Here is a 22,686-nt window from a genome sequence, read left to right as displayed (position 1 = left end):
ACAGAGCTAGAAATAAGACCCAAGCATTGTGATTCCCAATCCTCTGATCCAGTCACAACAGTTACTTCCAAATTCTATTGGCCTGGCTGGCACATGTTTGGCCATCAAAGGAAAGCAGGATGAAAGAAATAGACACATGGAATATGATGACGAGTACGGACAATTCAGTTTACCAGATGGTGAGCACTAATCATCCTAAATACACACAGAGTAAATGACAATCAATTAAGAAGAATATTTCTAGTGCCTGGGTCTTCCTTTGTCTGACTTCTATTACACAAGAACTGTTTTTCTTTCCACAAGAACCGCCAGAAGGGGTGGGGAGAGTGTGTGGACCCACAACTCCTTGATTTCCAGGAAATCAGTCAAAAAAACCCAGCAGATCAATCCCAATACAAACAGATTTTCATCAGCCCTTAAAAAAATCACAACAGTTCTCCTCCCTAAAAGTATCAGAACAGCCGAGAAAATGTTTTTTCTATCCTCATGAGGCAGCGGCATTGTCATTCTCAGTGGGAAAATGGTCTAATTTAGCTCCCGAATTTTCTATGAATGAACTGGAAAGCAAAGCAATTAGACAGGAAAGAATAAGCCATTCATCCAAAAATAACTGCCAGCAGAATAGCTGTTGTAAACAAGTGAGTTTTTCTTCTCCTACCATTACAGTCATTTAACTATTCTGAGAGAGCTAGAAAGTCAGTGAATCATTTGTCTGTAAAGTATATATCTAGCTGTGTAATTAGATAGAAAGTAGATCCTCATCACTGAAAAACTGGCCTCCAATTCTGAGAGCCACTATTTTTGTGCCCTCAAATAAGTGTGTGGCCTGCACAGTACTCATACCACTATTGCCTTGGATCCCCACAATTTTGAAGTGCCACAAACTGTCCTCACAACATATTGTATCCTTGAAATTCTAGACATGGTTGGGGGGAAATAAGGTGCAAAGTTGCAGACTGAGAGGATATTTTAAAAACCAGCATGGTGATGTGATATTTGAGTCCTCTCTAAACCAAGGCCTGCCATGCTTTGTCACATCGTAAGCTTCGCAAACAGAGATCAGCTTCTCTTCCTCTTACTTTAATATTGACAACATTAGACTGCTCTCTATTTATATAGCACCTTTCAGTATGAAAGCTCCCAAAATGCATCACAAACAAAATGTATCTCTGAAGTATGATCACATCTAGATCTTTCCCCTCCCCCTACCATACTCAGAACATTGCAGGAGGGGTGAGGATGGAAGTATTGGCCAAGATAACTAGGGCAAACTCCTGCTTTATATCTTCATTTCTAAAAGTGCCTCCACCCACCTGACTCATGTGCTTAACCTTTGCCAAGTACCAATCAACAATTCCAAGTATCAAATCACACTGCAGGGCAAGTCAAGCCAAGTCAGTCTTGAGGCTGCTGCAACTCAACCTTAGATGCTATAACAACCCTCCTAGGTTAGTTGAGTTGCTTTGTATCATTGGTGATTCTCTGGGTAAAGTGATCTGGTGGCGCTCATCTCCTCTCCAGGTTTGGATAGCTGTTGGCTCACAGGAAGCTCATCCACCCTTTGACAGGTCTTGTTTTTAGTCCTACTGGGTGTCCACACACCTGCCTCACCCAGGCTAGCCCAGGTGTGGGGACTGGTTTAGACACCAACAACCTGACCATGGAACAAGCTGTACTGGTTTACATGGTACCAGATAGCAGATCAAAAGAGGCCTGGCCTGACAAGCAAGTTGCAGTGCAGCCTTTAGCAATCTCCTGACTGCTCATACAAACAATAGCATTTCTGAGCATAAATCCCACCTCATATGCCAGAGGAGCAGCACGTACAAGCTCTAACATGGACAGAGAAAGGTAGTTAGCCATGTTAGTCTGAAGTCAGGCAGAAGGCAGGCTAGATTTGCACCATATAGACTCACTAATCAGGGACATTTTTTAGAACTTTAATAAGCTGCTGCAGCTTAGGAAAATGATTTAGTCTATACAGTGTAAATCTACTCTGTTTTCTGCCAGTTCTAACAGAGCCACCCAAGTCAAAGGAAACAAAAGCCCCCTACCTATGCAGTTTGCGCACACAGTGTTGGAGGTGGTGGTTTGGAAATGTGCCCCAGAGAGACATATAGGTTAGGGACAGGCATTACACATAACCCGGTTTAAGTGATGGTTTAAACCTGTAACAGGAAAGATGTTCTGTGCACATAAACCAGTTTGAAAATGGCTGAAGCCAGTTTGAGAGAAACCTGGGTGAATGCAATATCAGACTTAACTGATTTGGCTCAAACTGGTTTATGCAAAGTCTGTCCCAGATCCTTTGCTGGTTTAAGATACACCAGGCACCCCCAGCATGCTCTCTGGGCTGAGCGGGGCTCTCTGCTCCACTGCAGGGCTTCCCCCTCCTTCCACCCCCTAGCTGGAGCTTGGCACAGACGTGCAGGCACAAAGCAGCTGCCTGGCTTCTCGCTGCTAAGCAAGGATTATTCCTCACTCACCCCCAACTTATGCAGACACCTCAGCATTAGCTAGCAGACCACACGCTGGCTATGGCCTGTGCTGTGGGAGTGGACAGAGGCAGACAGGTTTTTTGGAGCTAATCAACAGGTATCTTAATGCCCTTCCTTGGAAGAGCTATTTAAGAAGAGGTCAATTAGTTAATGGAGAGAGGCTTTGTTTTCTTAATGAGTTGATAAACCCTGAGGTAGGGTTGATAAACATTCCCTGGGGCATCCTGCCAGGGCCTGGCCACACCCCGCTCAGCTCTGCCCTGTAGAACCAAAGGGGGGCTGCTCTAACACCCCCTGGCTTCTAGCCTGAGTCACTGCAGGCATGTCCCTGCATTTCTGGGATGTCTGTCTAGGTTACAAACTGATTTAGTGTAGCCAGGTTACACTAACCTGCAAAGATTGAATCAATTCAGGCTCAGGCTTTTTGAATGTCTGTCCTTAGCCCTAGAGCTAAAGCTTGGCAAGGTAGAGTTGCAGTCCCCAGCTTCCCTGGAGTGACAAGTCAGCTGGTCTAGTTCCCTTGGCAAATGCAGAGCTAGCAGCAGGAAGGCTAGGAGAAGCAGCTGAGCCAAGCATACTGGTCAATCCTTGTCTCTCCCCAGAGCTCCTCAGGAAAACATAGAGTTCTGCTGACAAATGAGGGGAGGAAATCAAAACCTTACAACTGAAATAGCCAAGTAAAGACATTGTTCATCTGCTGCCTGTGATACTAAGTTGACTGCAGCTTCTTTCCACAGAGGCAGTGCAGCAGTGGGGGTAGGGCACTGCTAAGGGTTCTGGAGACCTGTATTGTGTTTCTGTCTTTTCTGTTCGATGACTGAGCAAGCCAGGACAAGTCACTCTGGGCTAAATCCAAGCCAGGTACTCTTACTTAGGGAATCTTAGATTCCAACTAATTTCAATGACAGTTTAGTTACCTGACTGGGAGGTCGGATCAGACCTACCAGTTTAAGAATTGGACCCCTTGTTTCTTTGCTCTTTGGTTGTCCCGGCTGTAATACAGGGATAACAAGAGCTAGGTCTTTAGCCAAGTGAAATGCATGGATGAAATGGAATGATGATGAAGATGGTGGTAACACATTTAAACAACAACTACTGAGGGCACAGAGGGGCCTGACTAGTTCTTTTGGAAGATGAATTATGAAGCAATAATCATAAAGGCCCAAACTTGCAATGCACTGAGTACCCTAAGCTTTGACTGACTTCTGTGTATAAAGGGATCTCATTACCCAGCAGGCCAGAATTTTCAACAATATGTGTTACTCTCAGGCATCCAACCCGAGGCCCCTGAGGCCCAGTTTTCAAAAGTGTTAAGCACCTGGAGGTCATACTGATGTCAATAAGGACAGCGGATGCTTAGCCATCCTGGAAATCCCTCTCTTGGTAACAACCCAAATTAGGGGAAACTCTTGAAAATTCCTGCCCTATTACTCTGCCTTTAATGCCCATAAACAAATATGGCAAGGCCTCATTTTTTAAATTATATCCAAAGGGCATCCTCCTGCCCAGCCCCAGAGAGTAATGCATGAATCTATGTCATTTCCCTGGTAAGAAATGGGGCTCACAGGAGACACGGCAGAGATTTGGTTAGGCCTGCAAAATTACAATTACAGTTAGTTAAGAAACATTTTTTTTTCCCCTGAAACAAAAACTGTTGATTCAAAAATGCCTCAAGAGATTTGTAGTTTGAAGCTTCAAGTCCCCATTCTCCTTTAGGGACAGGGTTCCCTGGCTGGACTGCATAGTGGGACATGTAGTCGGTATAAGTGATTGGAGTGGTTCAAATCTGTAACACAACAGAAGTCCAGCGCACATAAACCACTTTCAAAATGGCTGAAATTGGTATAAGATAAACTTGGATGGATGTACAATAAAGGCCTTGCTATCTAGCATGAGTGAGGCAAGGGGGGTGCCAGTTATCTAAAAATGCTGGTTATCTGAGAGTTATATGGGCCCCAGCCCACAGCAGCAGCCCACACAGCCCTGCACAGATCCCTTTCCCCTCCCCCTGCCTGTTGCCCTGCAGACTTTCCTGTGGGGGGGAGGGGTGCGTGCACACACTCAGCCCCCCATTTTTTTCTCTCTCTGCTTATGCAGATATCAACTAGAAGGGCTCGCGGAAGCTCCTCTATTGGCAGCATCACTAACTAATGTAAATAACAGAAATACCTGATATGCATGCCAGATAGACTTGGCAAATATTCTGGTTGCTAAAGTGAGGATTTGTATTGGGGGATATTGGTAATTCCAGTTAATAGAGTATTCTAGTTAGTAAAATGCCAGTTAACACAGCTCTTACTGTAGTATCAGACTTAACTAATTTATTGAACTTCTTTTGCAGATCCCCTCCAGATTCAAGTTAACTCACATCCCAGGATGCTTTGCACCTCCTCCGCACAAACTCCCCCACCCCACCACTTGCAGAGTGGGTGGGCTAAACTTGGACTAAGCTATCTGTTCCTGCCAAGCAGGGATGCATGCTCTAGCACCCCCTGGCTTCTGGTCTGGGCCACTGCAGGCATGTGGCTGCATTTCCAGAATCAAAAATGAATGTCAGTTCACTTGCTTAGTGGTTCAATCTATGCAGTTTAGACTAATCTGCAAAGATTGAATCAATTCAGCCTCAGGATTTTTGACTGTCTGTACTTAGCTCAGAAGTCCAAGAGGTGTAACTTTGTAGAAATCTAAGTTAATTCGCAAGGGCAAGGGGTTGCTCCAAAAACATGTCTCTGTGGCAATGCAGAATAGCAAATAAATACAAAAAACTTCTTTTAAAACTCTGAGTTTTACCAAAAAACAAGTGAGAAAAACTTTAAGGTGGAAAAGATAAGGGCAGCAGAGGATTTTAGGGTTATTGGGGGGATGGGTGCATGGATAATTCAGTAAGGACCCAGTCTTTCCTCCTCTGTGTGCAAAGCAAAAGTAAACAGGCTGCAGGAACTCGTCTTCTACTCCTACAAACCCTGTTCCTTCAAGCCAGGGTGCTTGATTCACATAGCTAAGAAGTGCATTGCTCATACCAAAGGTTCCCAACCCCTGGGCTGTGAAAGGATTGGTTGCCGGTCCGTAGGAGGGTTGGCTGCCAGACCAGAAGTCTGGAAGTGACCGGCATACTATGGACCGGCAGCCAACCCTTTTTTATACTCAGTGAGGGTTGGCTACCAGTCTGCAGTATGCTGGTCCATTGTTTACTGGTCCACAGTCACTTCCGGTCTGCAGTTCGCTGGTCCACAGCCTAAAAAGGTTGGGAATCACTGGCTCATACAACCACTCTTCTCTTGGCTCTCTGCTCCTAAGACCTTGTGAAGCACACTTCTACTCTATTCAGAGCCTGTAGCTCTTCCCTACACACTGCCTCCAGTTTGTCCATTTCTCTATGTCCCATACATGAGCACGCAAATCACCTCTATTGCCTTTCAGAATGTATAGGGATGGGGATAAGATTTGTGTTTAAAATAATTTTCTCTACCTTATCTAATAGTGAGCTTCAAGAAGATACTTTATAGAACAAGCACAGTCCTGGATCCAAACAGGGAAATGGATGACTTAGCAGATTTCAAATAGGATATTAAGCCAGGGCAAATCACTACCTCTAATTCAGCAAGAATGACTTAAAATTGGAAGGTAGAATGCAAGGTGGCTTTATACCTTACAGATTAACTAAGTTTCTAATGGGTATATACAGGTGCTAAATCATATGAGATGCCCCACAGGGGCCAACGTCATAAAAGCCATAGCACCACTTGTTCCCATCTTGGTCACTGTGACAGAAAAGCCCATCAAAAAGTTAGAAGCATGGATACTGAATGTCAGCCTGAGGTTGTTTTTCTTGATCGAGCATAAGGCATGTTGATAGAAAAGCATAAATGAAATTTCACTGCTTATGCATGATCGTCAGTGCGTCTACACAAGATGCTACTGCACAGTGGTTACAGCACATGTATTTAGTATTTGTATAGCCAAGTAATAAACGCGCAGTAAACAGAGTTACTCCAATAGCACCAACAAATGCCTTTTTAGTGACTCTATTGTGCAGTAGCCTAATAATACCGTGCAGTAATGTATCAGCACTGTTTGTGTTGTGATGCACAACAGAGCAGTATTATTTGACTACCGTGCAGCTAGCATCTCATGTAGACGCACCCCCTGTTCTGCAAATAGATTAAGCCATCTAAATTATGCACCTATAATCTTGATGATGGACTATGTCTAACTTTTGTTCTACTGGCTGGTCATCCCAGTGGGTGGATTTCCCAGCAAGTGCAGAAAATTTGCCTGAAATGCTGCACTTACATGGCAATATTTTCATAGATCATCAGTTGCTACAGTTCTAATTCTCATCCAGATCCTATGGACCAGAGTTTCAAAAACTAGATGCCAAAGACTGGTACAAAAATATACACTCTAATAAGACATTGATGAGATGGTGTCATCCTGCCTCTGTCTAGTGGACTATCTGAAAAACTATAATATATGGCCTCTTACTCCAGTCCCTACTAACTGACTTTGTTCTTTAGTAGATACATAGTTTTCAATCTGTAAGTCCCAGAATGCTTGGGTCATCAACAGAGATTACACTTGTGTTCAGCATTTAAATCATAACAGTGCTTCTGCTTACATTAAAGAAGAAATAGCCTTTCCCAACTGCCTGTTTTATTCAACTAGGGCTGCTAGGGACAAAGACTCACATACTTAATGTTCATGACATGAGCAAATGACATCTAAGGGCATTTATACAAATGCTCCGGGAGTAGGGGGAGGGCACTTTAATTAAAACTCCCAGAGCATCTTGTGTATCAGCAGCCCCACACTTAAAAAAGGAGGCAGGGGCCCTTTATCTAAAGCTTATTGAACAAGCTTTAGATAAAGGGCTCCACTACCATTTTTAAGTGTGGGGATACTGATACATGAGATGCTGGACGCTGCTGGAGCAGTGTAATTACCATGTTCCAGCAGACTTGATTAATCGAGCCTACTCCGATGTGCTGTAATTACAATGCATCAGAGCAGCCTCACTGCTTGTGTACAGGCACCCTAACTGACCACCTGAGTATGCAAATATCCGATCTGCAGTAATTTTGAGCACAGACCTCAAGTGCAGATTTCCACTTAGCTGTTGTTTTTCAAAACATGCTTTCACTTACAAATGTTCCATACATAATAATAGTGTACAGTTGTGCACTATTATCTACATTTCCCAGAGCAAAGAAGAGGTGTATTTAGAGACAAACCCATTTAAGACATTTTATTGTCTATGCTGGGCTACTTTACATCAGAAAGGCACAATAAATAAAGGATAAAATATTATCAAGCCTCCAAAGAGGAGCTGGGTATATTTGGGCCCCTTAGCACAATAGCACTTATAATTGGAGTTAATTTTACTGTGACCTCCTCCCCACACAAACCAACATGCTCATGCTTCTGATGTCATGCCACAGCCAAAGGAAGAAAAAAAAATGAACTAAAACCCAGATCTCACAGACACATCAAAGGAGATCTGCCAGTACAGGAAACAAGCGCATCTTTTACATCAGACTACATCAGGTTGCTAAGGAACCAGGAAATCAACATCTGTTGCCATGGTGATGTCACTTCATCACCATTCAATACACAGATCAGATAAATGCATCCAGAAGCCAATGCCCACATGCCAGAATGATGGGAGAGAAGGAGAGAGTATCCCAGTTTTAAGATATGGGATTTGGATAACAGGTGATAAGGAATCTGTATGTTGTCTTGGCATTTGGGGCTGATTACAAAGGGGTGAGGAATACGTGTGACAAATAGGCAGCACTAGCTAGACAGGTATCTGGGGCTGGTGAGTGGAACGAAGGGGCCTGAACACAGCCACAGCTGCATGGTTGAGACTTCCCCAGGTGTGGGTCTCTCTCAGGAACTGCAACTCCAGAGGAACCAGCTCCTGTCCTTTCTGTGCCTTTCTTCCAATGCTGGGATTATGAGACAGGCAGGGCCCTGTTGGGGGCAGGTCCTCTATTCACCCACTCACAGTTAGTGTGCAATCTCTGAGTCTGAGAGATCTTTGCTTCTTTTCATAAGTTCCTGCATCCTACAGGTTACTTTAACTTGCACTGAGGCCAGAAAAGTTTGAGGATCTGTGAATTTATAACAGGTTCCCTAATAGCCTGTCACATCCCATCTTCTCTCACAGGAGACAATCTGAAACACTGTCTTCACAAATCTATCAACATTAATGGGAATTTGGGAAAAAATTGAGCTCCTCAGAACTCATGCCACAGATTTGAATCATATCAAACACCACAATTTATTATTATATATAGGCCAGCTTCTAAAGTCCTGCTCTGCTTTAATTCCAATCAGACTGAGGCAGACTTCAGTTACGGTAATATCACGGGTTGGGTCTGAGCAAAGCTTGTTGTAAAAAAAAAACCATTGCCTTCTGCGATGTGACCTGCCTGACGCCAGGGGACAGTTCTGACCTTCCCTGTTTGTGCAGAGAACAAAAACGCTGATCCTCAACTCTGGCCTTGATTACATTGACCACTTCCCCTCTAGACTGCCTGATGGCCCTATCAACCCCCGCTCTGAGATCATAAAACATGTGTTTGCCCAGGTCATCTTCCCAACCCGTGGCTCACACACCTCACTTGTGTGAGTCTTCCCCTTGCCTCCCCTTCTGTATGACATCAAAATCAAGCTAAATCCCATTACCACTTCTGAGGCTTTGCACAGCACTGGCCTGCCATACTGCCCCTCCCAACTCCTCTCTTTTCTTGGTGCTGCGAGCCCCCTCTGCTACTGCCAAATGTGTGAACCCTGTCATAAAAAACCAATTTAATGCACCAGGCTTCTACCCTTTCATTGGCTAGCCTCTTTCTCAAGCTCCATGTCTGCTATGAAGCCTGTAAGAAATAAACAAGCTTATAAAACCCTTGATACAGCACTTGGGCAAAGGGTGGGGTGTGTGACCAAAATATACTGCAGACATTGCCCTTGACTATCCTACTTCTGTGTTGTGCTCCCCACTCCCTCTGTCTAGTTTCATGGGTCACACTGGGAGCACTTTGTTGCAGGCACCGTGAGCCCTTCCATATCTGGGAAGTACCAGGCCCCTTGCGGGCACTGCCATAGACTAAATCTAATAATAACTATAACGAGGCATGTGTGTTTGTGTGTGCAGAGTTCAGGATTTTGGTCATGGCCTTCAAAGAAGTTTTGTCTGAAAAAAAGCTCTAAAAGGCCAGAGTGCGTTGGACTCTTACTCTTTCTTGTCCTTCTGCACAAAATTCCTTTAGGGAACTTCCATAAATTCATGTGGTCACAGGGGAAAATAGGTCTTGAAATGCTACCAGTAGCTGAAGGGCCCTTGCTCATAGATTTGTCTTTCCCCATCTTTCCCCCTCATTTCTGTCATGTTTTCTGGCTATTTCATTTCTCACTACTTTCCTCTGATCCCTTAGGGGAAGTCTGTGTTGCAGGTTTTATTACCAGGCAGTCCCAGTTGCAGCTGTGCATAAAAGGGTAGCTTCAAAGACCAGCTTTAGCAATAGCAGCTTTAGGCCAGATACTTAACTGGGGCAGCATAACCTTCCTTATCTGCATACATATACCAAGCTCTGTGCCCAGTGCTAAGGCTGTGGTCCATAACACGCAAAAGGCGGTACTCTATAATAGTTACATCCCTTATGTAGAGTAGGAGCTGGCTACTGCATCTAGCAAGTTGTTTGAATCCATTAGCTCAAAAGACAGCAGCTTATATTGTTAGAGCTGACAGTCTGTTGGTTCTAGGCCTATTGTTGGCCTTGGTGAGATCCATCACCAGAGCTGACCCTAAAAGACTGCCCAGGGTGCCATGGTCAGGGGAGGCACCAAACACACACACACACACGTGAGCAGCCTGTGCTCACAGCAGTGCACTCCCCCGCCCCACCCCACCCCACCCCTGCCCTGGCTGATCCCTGCCCCAGGCAGGAGGAGCAGTGCTCAGCCCAGCCTGCCTCCCACCTCCAGCTGCTGCTCAGGAGGAGGCAGACCAGGCAGCAGTGCCTGCCCACCAACCTGGCTGGTGTACTGAGCAGCTTTGCCACTCCACTAGACTGTGCCCCTGCCTGCCTGTCTCTGCCTTTGCCTGCAGCAGCACTGCTGACCTGGGGGTGAGTACTAAAATACAACAAGTTCACCCAGAGCACCATTTTTTCTAAAGCTGGCTCTGTCAATCACATGTAATCATTACTGTCAGGTATTTTTGAAAGTTTCCCTGTTGTACCTGCTGCAGTTGCTTAAGTGCTGGCACCTTAGTAAAGGTGGTGAATCCACTCCCACCTTGGAAACTACTCAGTACAGGACATGGAAATAGTAGCTAATTCCCTCACAGAGATCTTCATTTAAAAGACAGAGGCAATAGAATCAGAGAATCATAGAAAATGAGGGTTGGAAGGGACCTCAGGAGATCATCTAGTCCAACCCCCTGCTCAAAACAGGACTGTCCCCAACTAGATCACCCCAGCCAAGGCTTTGACTAGCTGGGTCTTAAAAAAACTCCAAGGATGGAGAGTCCAACACATCTCTGGGTAACCTATTCTAGTGCTGCACCACCCTCCTACTCAGAAAATTTTTCCTAATATCTTACCTAAACTTCCCTTGCTGCAACTTGAGACCCTTGCTCCTTGTTCTGTCATCTGCCACCACTGAGAGCAGTCCAGCTCCATCCTCTTTTAAACCCCACCTCAGGTCGTTGAAGGCTGCTATTAAATCCATCCTCAGTCTTCTCGTCTCTAGATTAAATAAACCCAGTTCCCTCGGCTTCTCCTCATAAATCATTTGCCCACCCCCTCACCATTTTTGTTGCCCTCCACTGGACTTTCTCCAATTTGTCCACATCCTGTCTGTACTGGGGGGGGGGCAAAACTGAACACAATACTCCAGATGTGGCCTCACCAGTGCTGAATAGAGGTGAAGGATCACTTCCCTTGATCTGCTGGCAACACACCTATCAGTACAGCCCAGTACGTTGTTAGCCTTCTTAGCAACAAGGGCATACTGTTGGCTTATATTCAGCTTATTGACCACTGTAACTCCAGGTCCTTTTTTGCTGCTCCTGCCCAACCAGTCAGCCCCCAGCCTGTACTGGTGCACAGAACTGTTCTGCCCTAAGTGCAGGGCTTTGCACTTGTCCTCACTGAACATCATGAGATTCCTTTTGGCCCAATCCTCCAATTTGTCTAGGTCACTCTGAATCCTAGTCCTACCCTCCAGTGAGTCTACTACAACCCCCAGCTTGGTGTCATCTGCAAACATGCTGAGGGTGCACTCTATGCCATCTTCCAGATCACTGATGAAGACATGGAATAAGACTGGCCCCAGGGCCAACCCCTGGAGCACTCCACTTGATACCAGCTGCCAACTAGAAGTTGAGCTATTGATTACTGCTCTGAGCCCGATGCTCCGGCCAGTTTTCTACCCACATTACACTCCACTCATTCAGCCTATACTTCCTTAGCTTGCCTGGGAGAGTGCATCAAGAGTACACCGCATCAAGGTACACCACATCCACTGGTCTCCCCGCATCAAAAGAACCAGTCACCTCATCACTGAAGGCAATCAGGTGGTCAGGTATGACTTGCCCTTGGTGAATCCATGCCGACTGTTCCTAATCACCTTCTCCTCCAAGTCCTTAGAAATGGATTCCTTGAATATCTGCTCCATGACCTTTCCTGGGACTGAGGTGAGGCTGACTGGTCTGTAGTTCCCTGGATCCTCCTTTTTCCCTTTCTTAAATAGGCACTATGTTTGCCATTTTCAAATCATCCAGGACCTCTCCTGATAACCACGAGTTTCAAAGATCATGGTCAGCAGCTCTGCAATCACACCAGCCAACTCCCTCAGCAGCTTCAGGTGCTTCCCATCCAGCTCCATGGACTTGTCTATGTCCAGATTTTCTAGGTAGTCCCTCACCTGTTCTTTCACTACTATTGGCTGTTCACCTCCTCCCCAAACTGTGCTGCCTGGTGCAGTAGTCTGGGAGCTGACCTTGCGTGTAAAGACTGAGATGAAAAAGGCACTGAGTATTTCAGCCTTTTCTGCATCCTCTTGTCATTAGGTTGCCTCTCCCATTCAGTAAGGGACCCATACTTTCCCTGATCCTCCTTTTGTTTCTGGCATACTTGTAGAAACCCTTCTTGTTCCCCTTCACATCCCTTGCTAGCTTCAACTCCAACTGTGCTTTGGCCTTCCCAACTTCATCCCCACATGCCCAAGCAATACTCTCATACCCCTCCCTAACTGTTTGTTCAAGTTGCCACTTTTTATAAGCTTCCTTTTTGTGACTGAATAATTCCCTCCTAAGCCAACCTGGTCTTCTGCCACACCTGCTAGTTTTACCGGACATCAGGATGGTTTGCTCCTGCACTCTCAGTAAAGCTTCTTTCAAGCTCTCCTGGACTAGTTTCCCAGGAGATCCTGCCCATGAGTTCCTTGAGCAAGTCAAAGTCTGCTTTTCTGAAGTCCAGGGTCCTTACTCTGCTGCTCTCCTTCCTTCCTTTCCTCAGGATCCTGAACTCAGTCATCTTTTGGTCACTGCTACCTGTTCTCCACCAATTCTTCCCTGTTTGTGAGCAGCAGGTCAAGAAGAGCACAGCCCCTAGTTGGCCGCTCTAGCACTTGCACGAGGAGTTTGTCTTAACACTCTGCAGAAACTTTCTGGATTGCCTGTGCACTGCTGTATTGGTCTCCCAGCAGACATCAAGGTGCTTGAGGTCCTCCATGAGAACCAGGGCTTGTGATCAGGAAACTTCCACCAGCTGTTTGACCGCCACTTCCTCCTGGTCTGGTGGTCTATAGCAGACCCCCACCACGACATCATCCTCATTGTTCTCCCCTCTGTCCCTAGCCCAGCCTTTCAACAGGTGTATCCCCAGTTTCATACTGGAGCTCTGAGCAATCATATGGCTCTTTGACATAAAGTGCAACTCCTTGTTTTGTCCCCTGCCTGCCATTCCTGAACAGTTTGTACCCATCCATGACAGTGCCCCAGTCATGTGAGCTCCCACAAAGTCTCTGGTATTGCAATCACGTCATAGCTTTGTGACTGTGCAAGGACTTCCAGTTCTTCCTGCCTGAGTAGGAGGGTAATTAGCAGGGAGGGTGCACAGAGCTGGGATGAACTATCTGTGTGTTTTATTTGATGCTTGCTTGATTATTGAGCTGAAAAGGGCAAAGGCTTCAGTGGCACAGTTGCCTCTAATGCCTGGGCTTTGTCAAGCCTGGGGACCTGCTCCAATTTCAGCCATTGCTGGTAGCTGCTCCAGGATAGCCCCGTGTTTGGCAGGCAGAGATACCTCTCACAGCAGTGAGTTTACCTCTGGCTGAAACCCTAGGGGTCTGCACAGGTGAAGCTGCACCCATAGCTAAAACTGAGGCAAGTCTTCAGTCTAGATGAGGCATACAGTGAAAAGCAGAACACTGCAGCCTCTCTCGTGAGGAATCATCCAGCGTGAAGGTGTTCTGGCTAGCACTTTTATCTTGCCCTCTTAATGATTTTATGCTGCAGGGCTTTTTCCCCAGGTTTTCAAAAGATCCCAGTTCCAGGGCCTTTAATAGCAGCTGCTATATGCTCCCCAGGGTAGGGATGATGACGATGATGGCAATGATGATGTAACAGCATTAACGTCAAGTGGCTGAGGCAACTGCAAGTAGCTATAAATAAAATAGCTGGATAAAGCCAAGAGACTAGAACAAACAGGATCCTTTGTGGGAAAACTAAGGTAATTCTTCATTTTCTGTTTAATGCTGAGATAGTGCACTTCTGGGTTCTTTTCAAAAGCAGTGAAATGAGAAAGAGCAAAAGAGAGGAAGAAAGATAGACTTTTCTTTATAATGTTTCAGACCTTCATTATACAAGGTCTGGGAAGGAGAGCATTGTCAGTTAACACTAAACCATAGCCAGAGAATGAAAGCTTAAAAGAGCTGCTTGGAAAGCAAAAGATGCTGTTAACTTTGCTCATCCACAGACACAGAGATCAGCAAAGCCAGGAGTCACATTGTGGCATTCAGACATATGTAGCACTCAACCAGTGCTTCAGCCCTTACTGTCTCCTAATTAAGAGCAATTGTTGGGGTGGAAAAACACTGAAAAATACCTTGAGCATCCTCTTATTCAAGCTACTGGCAGCGGCAAAAATAGTATCTGCTGCACGTGTCTAATGAACCACAAGCAATAAGGAACAGTGGGGGTCCAGAGGAAAATCTTGCCAGGTAAATTTGACCGCTGGATCTGATCATAAATATGCTTGGAAAGATCAGAGCTGATTTATAAAAACTGTGTTCAAATTTTAAAAAAGATCTACATTCAGAAGATGATTTACTTACAGCTACCACTGTAGGTTTATTTAGTCTGGAGAAGAGAAGACTAAGGGGAGAATTTGATAGTGACTTCAAATACTTGAAAAGTGATCACAAAGAGGATGGAGGCAGACTATGAGGGTGCTCAAGCATTGGAACAAGCTAGCTAGAAATTGTAAAATCTCCATCCCTGAAAGTGTTCAAGAGCAGGTTAGACAGACACTTGGCTGGGATTCTTTGTTAGGCATGATCCTGCCTGAAACCAGGGGCTGAACTAGATGACCTCATGTGGTCTCTTCCAGCCCTACTCTCCTATGATCCTGTGAACTCTATGGAGGACCATAACCAGGAGATGAACATACAAAAGATGCTTGAGAATTCAGAAACAAAATCCAAATTCCACATGGGCAACTTCATCTTGAGGAATATAATTGACAGATGACAGGGGCTAGAGCACATGTTATTTTTGTAGGGCTAAACATGCCCTTATAACACTACAGAAAGTGAGTGTGCACACATTTAGGTTGGTTGTGGCACTACAAAGATGATGCATCTGCTACAAAAAGTTCCTGCTTCAGAAGTTTAGTGCTATATTTAACATGTGCACAGTTACAGAGATGCTGGAGAAGTCTGGGAATTAGTAGCCCTGAAAGAGTAAATCAAAGGCAAGATTGCAACTCAATATGGTAGCAAAGAGGGCCAATGCCATTCCAGTGCTGTCTGTTAAAAGAAAGATACTTCACATTACAAAAAATGGCTGTTGGGTCAGTCTTGTAGAGATTAGGTGCAATGATCTAATACAGCAGTTCCCCAAATGGGGACTGTGACCCCAAATGGGATCATGGCATGGAAAAGTGGGGGCATGATCTCCATAGAAATTCAGTTAGAGCAGTGGGGCTTGGATTATTAATGGGATCACAAGCTCAGAAGTGAGGTTGGCACAGAAAAACACTGGGAACCAGTCATCTAGTTGTTCTTCTGCAACTCAAATGTTCACAGTCCTATCAGATCTGGTACTATGCTTTGGAAAGTGGCTTACTCTACCTAGTTCAGTATCAGACAAACAAGCCCCTTTCTACGCACATTGGGTAGATTTTCCCCTCCTCAGCACTTAGGCACCACTTAACTGCAGAAGCAGTGTAACCCTGGATCCAAACACCCTTGAGCTTTGGGTAAATTCAGATCTAAATTCAAACATTGTCTCTGGATCTTCCATCTATCACAGGCTGAGCCAAGACTTAGATCAAAATAACCACACAGTTTCGGGCAGCTCTGACTCAGCTCCAGCTCCAAAGTGTGCAGTGCAGCTCAGCAGTATTTCCCTTGCCTGCAGATCTCTGGAACTATGTAGACCAGGCCCTAATCCAAAGTCCCCTGAAGCCAGAAGGAGTCTTTCTACTGAGTCTGTGGTGTCTTACACAGTGCCAAGCACACTATCCATGTTCTACAGTTCATCATTACTACGTGCCTTGCCATAGCACCCCAAAATGCTATCTAGAATAAGAACCTTTTTTTTGCTAGATATTGTGGAAGACCCAATCCTGATAAAATCTCCTCTGTTCACTGGCTCAGAGGAAAGCAGGCAAAGGAGATTTTACAAAGCATGTTTCTGCTGAAGCATGAGTAACTGCTGCTGCTTTGTGGTGATGTATTCTGCCCGTGTAGATAGCAGACTACTTGTTCTCTCTCTCTCTCTTTCTCTCTCTCAAGTTCTTGGATCCAGAATATATAATAAACATGTCTCTGGGAACACAAGAAAGAAAAAATTCAAATTATTTACCAGTCGACTCATGCTTAGAGTAGCACCCATGGCTTAAGTTTAAAAATAACCCTTAAATCTCATTTAATAGCTGCTATCAAAATCCTATCTGAATCCTAATGCAATTTTTTCTTCCCCTTTCCACATCCATCTAGTCCCAGAGAAGAATGACAAAATATTGTCATTATGTGTCCTTCATTTCTCTGTGTCACTCTTTGCAATTTAGACAGCATTTGACTCAGCCATTTGAAAGAGCAAATCCTAATACTGCACATTCATGCTTCATCTTTCCCAGAGAAGAAAGGGAAAATTGCTGGCATTATACAAAAGCTTCTGTATTTTGGTTTCCCTCTATATTTTCCTCTATGCGCTCTGTGGCTTTTCAAAACTACCAGACTCACCCAACCAACTTGAATCTCTTTTCTTTCCCCTTTTCTTTTTTCTTTTTTCTGGGAGAGGCTGTATTTTTCTTTCCACACTCAACAGGGGATGGAAAGCAATATGCAGCCCCAATAAGTTGGCTTCTGCTGCCCACGTCCTTTTAACAGTCTTTCTGGTTTCCTCTGAGGCTACACAGGCAGCAAAGTAAGAACCTAAGGCAATGAGCCAATCCAGTTTCCATTGTGAAAGCAAAACACTCACTGCCTTCAGTAGGAGCAGAATCAGAACCAGGATATGCTTTTAAAAATACAGTCCAGTTAAAGGGAAATCTGGATTACACTGAGAAACTTTTGTTTGCTCTAACAAAAACAAAAATGGATCACCAAAGGTGCCCCGGGCTTCAAAGGAGGATTGAATTAGTAAAAAAGTAGCAGTTGTGTTTTCTTGAGCTTTGTCCTCAATTCATATCATGTACACAATAAGATGTATAGACTTTTAGAATCAGATTGTTCCTCTTCCTTCTCTCAGATGCACTGAAATGACAGCAGTTTTGCCATTTAAACTGTCACAACTAGGTTTCAGAGTTAACAACCCGCTGAGGAGAACCAAAGAGTTCAGAAACCAGAGATGGGGCAGGTTCTGCATGTATTTAGGGCAAACGTCACTGTGATGCATTCAATACTGCTGACTGCAACTATTCAATAATGGGGAATCGGGTTCACCACGACCACACATATATACCCAACCACACAATAATGATTTAGGTATTTTTTTATTTGCTTTCTGTCATCAGGGGCTGACTTTTCAAGCTTATATCACAACCACCAAGGAAAGAAACTTGCTTTTTGAAAGAAATGAAAGCTGAGCTTTTGAGGCCTCTGCCTTCCACATGGGCTAGGGCTTCGAGAGCAACTAGCTATCAGACAGCTCAGCACATCATACGAGTTGAAAACACCATGAATTATGTTCAGCTCCCAGATATTTTTTTCTCACCTGGTAGGTCCAAAGACTTCATTTTTTGTGAGACAATCAAGACTGGGATGAAAGCAGAGATTATAGGGCCCACGTTGGCAGCACAAACAAAAGTATCCAGCTACTGAGATGCTGTTGCAGGTCAGCCCAATTAAACCAGGGCTCAGGGTCAATCAAGCCCCTTATGACACATTCCTTGGAGTCTAGCAGATGTAACTGTTTCTGTTGTGTCCTTGTCCTTGCTATTGAAAAAGTTAACTGGGCCCCCTTCCTTTCCCAGGTCAGAAATCCAGACAGCAATTCCTTTTTGACCTCAAGCTCAGTTTATTCAGTGAAACCCTGAAGAGATAAGCAAAAGATATTGTGCCTAAACATCTAATCCCACAATGTGGGACTCTCTTTATTACTATTTTTACTATGCATTAGTTGCCTACTCTTGGGGTTTGAACTGAGCAATGTAAAAAAAGTCAGATCCTGACCCCAAAATGTTACAGTGTCAAAGACAGAAACCAGAGAAAACTGGAAAACCAAGAGGATGGTTGGGCTCTGCCTATTCATGTATTTAACATGGATATTTTGGGACATAATGATGCAGTAATTCCCCAAAGCCATCATGGGAGAAGTGTTCTTTATATAGCTTTGAATCAGGGGAGTATAATGGTTTGCTGAATTGAATTTGAAAGGGCACTTGAAAGCTCATGGAAAAAGGAAAGGGGACATCAATGAGAGAAGCCTTGAGGGTGGTGCCACAAATGAGCCCAGCAGGTGGGTTAGGGAATGTAATAAGAGATGAGGGCAGATGTATAGGCTGGGCCTATACCTAGCAGTGAAGGTGTGAGGGAGCCAGTGATGCAGTCAGACTGATAGGAAGAGTGTTTTTACTAGCTGCGTTCTGAGTGGCCTGTAGGGAGGTTCCAGGGAATAGCAGGCTAGAGGACTCAGAAGATTTCCATAGGACTTTACAAAGAAACCCTGGAGTTCAACTTTATAGGCAGCACAAGGCCAATTTCACCTGGAAACAATATACAGATGCAAAAATGTAGAGCAATCAATATCCTGGACAAGGAAATATATCTATTATTTGCTAATTATGTGATGTCTGTTGCTTTCACTGCTGATCTCTCTTTTTAGAACAGAGAGAACTGGTTTTGATTTCACACTGGTTTTGCATCCATTTTATTCCACTGACTTCAATGGAGTTGCATCCAATCTGCTCCAGTTTAAATGTGATCAAGACTAGGCCCCACATCTGATTAAAGATTTATGGTTGGGATGCAGTACGTGCTTTCAGCTTCATATTGTAATGCCTCCCAGCAACAATAGTGCTGAGAAAGACTGAGAACGTTAAAACCTTCCGCTAATTAAGTAAATGTGTATTTATACCAGCTCAATCCCACATGCAGCATATGACCCTGGGAGCAGTGTTCAGAGACTGTCCTATTCCTGCCCAGCTAGTGGCAGCAACATACCTATGAGCCAATACCGAGTTAAAAATTAAATCAACTTTGCCCTTAATAGGCCATAGCTCCTTTTTAATCCTTGCCACCAGGGGGGTGACATATTGACCAAACTGTAGCAAGTCCAAGAATCACTCGTACGTGGAGATATCTGCCTGTGTACTACACCATGACAGCAGAAGGTCTGGCCAACATCTCTACAGACCTGGTCGATATGAGGAAACCAGAACTGAGACATAATCTAAAGGGTCATCCTAATGCCTTTACTTGTTACTTTATGTCAGCCTCATCATCACAGTACCCCAACAGTAATGCACTAGGGCTGTGCGAAGCTTCAGGTACTGATTCGATTTGGAGGAGATTCGGCCCGATTTGGTGGCCGAATCTCTGAATCTGAATTGAATCAGGGGACCAATTTAAAGGTCCAAATCAATTCAAAGCTCATTAAATCTCTTCCAAAGATTTGGAGAGCTTTAATGATTTGGCCAGTCCCTGGTGGCTGCTGTGGGGAGCTGCAGCTACTCCAAGCTCGTAAGAATTGGGGGTGGAGGAGGGCAGCTAGGGGAGGGGGGGAGGTAACCATGGAGGGACCCCTGTCAGCCCCCAGCCCCTCCCTGCTCCCCCAACCCCCCTATGGGTGCCCCACCCACCCCAGTTCCCGGCATTTTAAAAAAATGCCCCAGTGCTCATTGGGTGCTGCAGGATGGGGGGGGGGGGGTGATCCCCAGTGTCCCCCACTGTGTGGGGATGATGCACAAGCCCCGCAACTCCCTCTTGCTCCCCCAGCCCCCCCCCCCCCCGGCTGCCCTGCCTCCCAGGGCTCTGGCCCCCTAAGAAAAAAAAACAGAAAAGCCCCGGGACTTACCGCTCCTGCAGGAGCCTCAGGGCTTCAGAGGGCTCATGAAAGAGTGCTCCACATGGCGCAGGGAAGCAGGGATTGCCCCCCTGCCAACAGGGACAGTGAGGCCGGGGTTTTCTCTGTCTTTTTTTTCTTAAGGGGCCAGAGCCATGGCGGGTGGGGCAGCCTTGGGGGGCAGAGGGGGCTGGGACAGAAGGGTGTCAGGGGGCTTGTACAGTGGGGCAGTGGGAAAGCAGCAGGGATCACCACCCTTTACACGGCAGCAGCCGGTGAGTCAGGGCTTTTTTTTTAAACTAGTGCTGGGAGCTGGGGCAGGCAGGGCAGCCATTACTGGGATGGGCCTGGCCTGCCTGAATCGGAGATTTGGAGATTCAGCAACAGCCGAATCTCTGAATCAGATTAGGCCAAATCAATACAGGACAGTGATTCAAATCACCAAATCGAATCACTGTCCCCCAAATCGGCCAAATCCGAAGCAAATACTAGCTACTTCACAGAGGCCTACAATGCACTATAAAGGCTTCTGTTTTACAATCTCCAGATCTTCATGTGCTATCTTATACAGAGTGAAAAGAATATTCTTCAGCTGTGCTGACATTGAGCAATAACAGAAGTATCCACTGACTGTGTCTACTCATTTAATGGATAAGCAGGCAATTTCTCCCTACTTATTCTATTGAAAAGAAAAACAGTTCTGTATGTTTCCTCTTTGACACCCAACTCCCAAGTGTTCAGATAAGCAATGAAATCTGTGCTTTCAGGCTTTGCCCAGTAGCTGTATTATAGCTGGGAAAGGCTTGGCTATGAATTCATAGAAATAGTTTTCAATAGGTGGTAGAGGGGAAGAAAATAGCTCTCTACTGGTGTACAGCTTGAAAAAAAGGTTTATATTTGGTACTTTTCAGGAGAAAATTGACTCCATTTCAGCAAAGTTCCTTAGTGCCTTCAGCTGTGATGGTGTGAACACATCTGATGAACGTAGAAATGGTTCTGATAGTTTTCATTATGTTTCTGTATCAAAGTTAAAAGTATCTGTAGCAAATGCATTTGACCACCTGTTCTCTAGACTCCTGCCTGTAACCGATTTTTTTGCTTCAGAGGGCATATTTACCTTACTGAAACAAACATTCATAAAATCATCCATCTTTCCTAGGTTTTTCTGATGTTGTTGCACCTACTTTTGAGGCCACAAACCTTTCTGTGGAGTGGGTCCTCCTCATTATCATCTGTGCAACCAACTGTTCTTGATCTAGAGCCCTGAATAAGCAATGGCAGAATTGTGACTGCTTATGGAAAAATAATACATGCTCTGGTTATTTATTTTTTCCAAGCTGAAAATAGGATTCCATCTTTGTTGCAGGTTTGGGACCTGCAAGTATCTTTTGATACAGTGGACGAAAAGGTCTCACTGGAAAAAAGCAAAGAAAATGGATCCTATACATTATGGAGAACTCTTTTTCTGGAGTGGCAAGTCTTTTGTATCATTGATGAACCCTCAGAGATCCTTCCCACCATCAAATACCTGTATTCCAGACTAGATGACCTTGTATTCCATTTCCATCATTTTCTTAGGTGAGGATGATTGGATAAGGTTGCCTTTAAACCTTCTCAACATTGCTCCTTCATCTTCCAAAGACATTGCTGTTGACCTGCCATTCCCTCTCACCTCAGACACAATAAGGTTACCATATAGCTTCTGCATGACCTGAGGATGGAGAACGCGGTACTCTGCATGTGCTTCACTTACCTGGAAAAGCCATTAGCCCATACAATAAACTGCTAAAGGAGGCTGCAAAGCCATATCACTTTTGTAATGTCACTGTGCTATGGATGATCCAAGTGAGATCTTGTCCCAATCTGCAAGTATTCACCCGAACCTGCCTAAGTATCAGAGTTTATCTGTTTGATCCTCCTCTGCTCTGTTGAGATGCATTGTGTGTCTGTCAAGTGTTCCATGGAGATATGACTAAGTTTGGAGCTAAGATATGGATGTTGAACATCCAAAGTAAGAGAAATTTTGTTTGGAGGAGTGGGGGTAAGCTGGACTATTATATATACAGGATCCTCTTGCAAAATACCAATTTGGATTTACAGCTGGATTTTGAACTACTTCAAATAAACAGCTGTTGATGGCTAGGTATTTGGTTGAAGCCCATCTCTATGTATAATGGGCCAAATTCTCTGCAGTTATAAATAGGTGCTGTTAACTGAAGCCACAAAACTACATCCATTTACAGCAGCAGAGAATGTCTTCAATCAAATACATTTTATATATATGCAAACTAAGTTGCTATATTTCAAATGTCCTGCACATCGACTCCCTACATAACATTTGTAATGTACTCACTCACTTCTTATTGTTACATACATTTTATGTGCCTTGAAACTTAAACACACTCCAGTACATATTCCCCCAAGAACTACTTATAGAAAAGGAGTATA

At 44.7% G+C, this 22,686-nt stretch overlaps 1 long non-coding RNA gene across 1 annotated transcript in view; it reads right to left on the bottom strand.

Annotated features, from left to right (window-relative positions):
* Positions 1-17,011, bottom strand: part of LOC149873576 (uncharacterized) — a 76,361-nt gene extending 59,350 nt beyond the window's left edge. Inside the window, exon 1 of the long non-coding RNA XR_016442333.1 lies at positions 16,977-17,011. This is a non-coding gene — a long non-coding RNA (uncharacterized LOC149873576). The remainder of the gene's footprint in view (positions 1-16,976) is intronic.
* Positions 17,012-22,686: the final 5,675 nt, after the last annotated feature.

The sequence above is a fragment of the Crocodylus siamensis genome, chromosome 1, assembly GCF_052110815.1.
Source record: "Crocodylus siamensis isolate JL-2025a chromosome 1, ASM5211081v1, whole genome shotgun sequence".
NCBI lineage: Eukaryota > Metazoa > Chordata > Crocodylia > Crocodylidae > Crocodylus > Crocodylus siamensis.
The sequence above is the reverse complement of the archived record's forward strand: the minus strand, read 5'-3'. Positions and strand labels throughout refer to the sequence as shown.